The following is a 6,000-nucleotide window of genomic DNA, read 5'->3' as shown; positions in this document are numbered from 1 at the left end:
AACCGTTCAGCCATGGAATATGCTGCATCAGAGTCTGATGGAATCGCCTTCTCTTGAGGGTTTTAAATAGAAACTGGATGATCATCTATTGGGAGTGCTTTGACAGTATATTTCTGCAAAGCAGGGGTTTGGAAAGGATTTATTTATTTATTTATTTGCTGCATTTATATACTGATTTACTCATCACTGGGGGGACTCAAAGAGGTGAACAACAATAATGGCCCTTGTGCTTTCTTCCATAATTCTGTGATATTAACAAGATGTCAGCCTTCTTGCATGTGTTTTCCTCTTTGGTTGGTAGCATATTTATAAACAACTATATTTTAAAGAAATCTGTCTGACTTAGAAAAACTTGAATTTTTCTGCCACAACAACTGATTTTCTTCCCCTCTTTCATTAGGAGTAAGACAAAGGAGAAAGCAAAGATTTTCATGTTAATACTGATAACGTTTAGCTATTACCCATTAGGGCAGTTAGTCTTGCTATGGATTCATGCAACTAGAACAAAAGGTTGGAGGTTAAGCTGATACCAAATTACCTATTTCACATTGTTCCCTGATTCTGCAATGTTCTTGCAAATTCTCCCATGTAACTAGATGAACATACTCTGGAACAGATTGTTCTAATGTTATCACCAAAATATTTTCCTGTGATTTAGCAAGCTCTCATGAAGTCTAAGCTGTTCATTTCGATTATGAAGATCCTGTTACTCACATACATGAAAACATCTCAAAATTAATATTTTCAAAGTGGCCTATTTGGGAAGTGGCCTGCCTGTATAGTGTCTGACTTACCTATATTTTATGGAACTTTGAAAAAATATTTCAAAATATACCAAAAATAGCAACAAAAAAGGAAGAAGAAGAAGAGAAAAAGAAAACGGTAACACAAATTCCCAATGTCAAGAAACACTGACAAAAGGAGTCCTGAACTGATGGGAATTTTTGCAGTTTATGACTTATTTTGCACAAAATTCACTACCAGAATAGCCAAAAGGGCCGTCCATAGTATCAACGGACGGCCCTTTGTGAGTAGCTGTCCTTTCTCTCAGTCAATGGCACTGATAACATTGGATTCCTCCACTTATTGAGTTCTAATTTATTTTTCTTATCTATATAGATCCAGGCTGATATTAAGCAGACATTTTTCAAGAGGTAGATGCTTTTTTGTGCAGTTGTTTCTAATACAGGAAGAATCAGTCTGCCGTTCAATGTTAAGAGCAGCTGGCCTCAAGAATTTGAGCTGCTGCAGAAAGATCCTCAGTACTGAGATGAATTCATTTGCATCTGAGGCACTTTCATAAACAATATAACACCTTTGAACTGTACCTGCTTACATTTGTGCATTTATGTGAATGAGCACTTGGACACACACTTCAGAATCTTTGAAAAACACACAGTTTTAAAAACAAAGGCTGCAGAATACATGGAGAGAAATCAAGAAATGAGCTGAAGGGAGGAATTTTAGCTTAAGTAGATTGTATTTATCTGTATTTCCTGTAAAATGGCCCTTGTTACGCAAAGTGGGACAGATCAGCTCTGATGTTTGTTTGGCCCTGGGAAGGGCTTCCCCTCTTCTGATGTCATTGATGCTTGGCAGCAAGGACTGCAAGGGCTTTATGTAAAGAGACCTGCAATTTCTCATAACAAAACAAGAATGGCACATTGCCTTGTCATTTTTTTTCTTTTATAGACAATTATATATGATTATTGGCTGTCAGTCCTGTTTGACCTCTTCCTAGAGAGAATGACATCGTTTCTACTTGGTTGAAGATATTGTAATGAGTTATAGGTTTAGCATTTCAGTAATCCCTGTGGACATAGCCTGGGGTTTCCCCACCCATCTCCAGGAAGCCCTTTATTGCCAACCAAGCAGGCACATCTGACCTTCAGAAGTTTCTAAGTGCTTTATTTTAGCTAAAACAAACAAACTACTTTTTTTTAAATGATTTAGCGTTGTAGTTTTTCTAGGAGGGATTCTTATGGCCCAGATCGTAGCAGATTCAAGTTCCCAAAGACACTCCTCTCCAATAAAGCGGCATAGGTTATCTGCACCCTATGGGTAGCCTGGAGCAGATAGAAATGTCTGTTTTGTAGAAATTTCTGCTTTGCAGTCACATGGGCAACCTTTGTAATACTGCAAAACCCTGGATAAGTTCAAGGCTAATTTCAAAACCTTTCCCAGAATGATAACTTCAGGTCTCTATAAGAGCAATCTGTCCCTTTGCCTGTTTCCCATTAGGTGGGGGAATGAGAAGGTTAGTGGAGGCCGCAAGATCGCTTAAAATTGAAAATCACAAATAATCTCAAAATGTAGGTTCTTAATTACCTTTAAAAACACCCAGAACAAAACTAATTCAAAATAATTACTGGATGAGGGACAACAAACTGAAGCTTAATTCAGACAAGACAGAAATCTTTCTGGTCAGTCATGGGGCTGATCAGAGTATATGGTAGCAACCTGTGTTCAACGGGGTTACACTCCCCTTGAAGACACAGGTCTGCAGTCTGGGGTCCTCCTGGACTCAGTGCTGACACTTGCAATTCACATGTCGGTGATGGCTTTGTGTGCCAGATGCGACCATATCTCAAAAAGCCTGATTTGGCCACAGTGGTCCATGTCTTAGTTACATCTAGAATGGACTACTGCAGTGCACTCTACATAGGCCTGCCTTTGAAGATGGCTCAGTACAAAGGTTGGTGGCCAGATTACTAACTTCCCCAAGGGTAGCCCTCCTCTTGGTCCCACCTCAGTCTCAGGTGCAATTGGTGGGGACGAGAGAGAGGGCCTTCTCAGTAGTGCCCCCCCCCCCCCCCCGTCTTTGGAATGCCCTCCCGAGGGAGATCAGACACTCTTCAAGCCTTCCGTACACAATTGAAGGCATGGTTTTATCGGCAAGCCTTCGGCCATATTTAGATTCCTTTAATGAATATACGTGAGGACCCATAGATTTCACCAAGAACTTTACATGACTGAGATTGATTATTGTTGTTTCATACCTGCAGATATTGCTGTATTTTATTGGTTTTAACCAGGGGGCTTTGTGTAGGGAGATATTTATGTTGACTGTTATTGTTTCATGTTATTGTTACTGCAGTTTTTGTATTTTGGATGTTTGCACCTTTGAGTGCTTTGTGAGCCACCCCAAGTCTCTCTGGGAGATGGTGGCAGGGTAAAAAATTATTGATTTATTATTAAACACAGGACAATACACTCTTTTCCAAATGGAAACATCCAGTAGTTTTATCCTCTCTATTAAACATCATTTAAGCAACAAACTGTAGTCTATTAGGTTTTTCTTACATGTTAGAAAGAGGCGAAATAGTTTTATGACTGTCTGAAGTCATTCCTTCACCAGAAAAGTTTGCTGATTAAGATGGCATAAGATATGTACTTGCCTGAATGTGTAATATCAGTAACTGATCCACTCTGACTGACTCATTTGGTTTGGGTATTGTTTTGTAAACTTAAAGCTCACAGATTTGAAAAGAAATTACACAATGGAAGTAATTTGTGTTCACATCCAGTAAATAGCCCTCCAAAAATTCCCCAGTGCAGCTGTTGAAAATTCACTGAGCAAGCTCAAGTCATAACCACCAAAAGAAGGAGCTGTGTTCCTATCACAGTCATGGGAAAAGTTTAATTTGATCTATTTTGTGTTGAGCTCTAGCTTAATCACCACCAGGACTCCAAGCTTCACCCCTGCTGTGTTGTTTTCTAGTAGTACATTCCTTTAAGGTTAATTAACACATGCCATGTTCAAACACAGGCATCTTTGAAATAATACTAATAAAACTGTACAGTTAAGCTTACTGGATATGACTGCAGTCCTCTACATATTTACTTGGGAGTAAACATTATTTAAGTCAGTGGTATTGATCTTAGATAGCATAGGCTCAACTTGCACAAAACACACAGAAATTGTTTTAAAAATCACCTATATTAAATGCTCCTTTTACAATACAAATGGAAACAAACCAGGAAAAACTCACTATTTATACTATAAGCGTGAAGAAGAAACTCCATCAAAGAAAGGAAAGAGGTGTCCATTTATCCTCCATTTGATCTTATTTCCAGTCTTCCTTAATGCTAATTGGTTGGCATCCTGTTAAACATGATAAACTAGGCATTGGACCTCATAACTGTTTTGCATTCTAATTTTTGGATTACTATAAATATTCCCCAAATCCATCTTAAAAGACAGGTAGCCATATCAAGTAAAGGAGTGATGTGACACTCCTGAGCAAGGTGCTGAAGGGTGGCACATTCAGCCCCCCTCCCACCAGTAACCAGGAATTGGAAGGAGAATCCCTAGAGAATCCCTAGAGAATCCCTTTTGCCCACTATATCACAGCTCACAGGTAGAAGGAGGCTGGTTGGCCCCCTCCCTCCTGACCTTTAGGAGACAGCTAAAGACCTGGTTGTGGAACCAAGCATTTGGCCCATCATAGGAATATTTAAAGTTAAAGCGAACGTTGAAAATGCAATGATGCAGGACTGTTTAGGAACAATGGCTATGTCTTTGTGTGATATGTGATTTTATGTGCTGTATTTAATAACGTTTAAAGTTTTATCAGGAGAGGGTCAATTTGATGTTTTATGCTGTATTGTATCAATTGCATCGAATTGTTGCTAACACTGTAAACCACCCTGAGTCCCCTTCGGAGTTGAGAAAGGCGGTATACAAATATCGCAAATAAATAAATAATAAATAAGCATCATGCACCAGAACACCGCTCACCAGTGCATAGGATTCCTTTTCTCAGTACAGCTGCTAAGCTTTCAAGGGGAGTTTTATGGAATAGGATCAGAAGACAGAGCAGAACAGCAACATCCTAGCTATGTGTGCTACATAGAAGCTCAGTCATTGTTATCACTTCCTTCACATGCCAGAGCAAAGATGATCCATCAGTCACTGTGGCACTTTGGCAGTTGATGTCATCATTCTGACTCAAAAAAGGCATAGATTTGTAGTTGTGTGTTTTCCCCGTCTGCTACATCACTGTTACCTAAATTGTGAAAAAACTAATGTATGGAATAAAAAGTATGCAATCAAATGATAGTGGCTGGTGTGGTATGGATTTTTCCTCCTGCTTTTGTTTGTACTAAGAGATGCGACTTTCCCCCCTAAAAGCATCATAGTTGCTACTCTAAGCAGTTCCTCCCCTGCCATGAGCTATAATATAATTTATTTATACATGCCTTCTTCTTGCATGTAGAATACCATGATCTATATGATATGAGCATAACTTGAAAAACTGCTGGATAGCTGCCCCAACTGCCAAAAATGGGGCTACATCATCATTCACATTCCTTGACTCAAACAGAGTTGTTGCTGTTGTTTGCACCCTGCTTTTTCTATTTATTTATTTATTTCGGTTACTTTTACCCCGCCCTTCTCACCCCGAAGGGGACTCAGGGCAGCTTACAAAGGCACAATTCGATGCCAGCATCACATAACAGTAGTAAACAAATAGCAGCAATTAACAATTAAACCACAGTCCCTGCATTACAACAGTAAAACCAATAAAACCAATACAAACCCAATTACTCCTCATTGACGGTCAGCATTCGCTATCTCATAGTCCAAATTCCAATTCCACATTGCCAGTCCTGTCAGTCCTAATTGTCTGATTGTCCTTATCTAGTTGTCAGATTGCCCAAAGGCCTGGTCCCACAACCACGTCTTTACTTTCCTCCTGAAGGAGAGGAGGGATGTTGATGCCCTAATTTCCCCCAGGAGTGAGTTCCACAGGTGAGGGGCCACCACTGATAAGGCCCTGCTCCTCGTCCCTCCTCCTCGTTTCTATCTAAAAAGACACTGAAAGCAGCTTACAATAAAACCAATGCAATCTAATTTTAAACCTAAACATATACAAATGCTAAAATAGAATTAAATATTGATTAAAACCCTTATAATAAATTTCATGATTTATGAACAATACTTCCTTAGTGTTAGAGAGTTGAGCACTGGGTAGTACTAAGTGTTGATGAGTTGTT

The sequence above is a fragment of the Anolis sagrei genome, chromosome 2 (genome assembly GCF_037176765.1).
Source record: "Anolis sagrei isolate rAnoSag1 chromosome 2, rAnoSag1.mat, whole genome shotgun sequence".
In the NCBI taxonomy this organism is placed as follows: Eukaryota; Metazoa; Chordata; class Lepidosauria; order Squamata; family Dactyloidae; genus Anolis; species Anolis sagrei.
The sequence above is the reverse complement of the archived record's forward strand: the minus strand, read 5'-3'. Positions refer to the sequence as shown.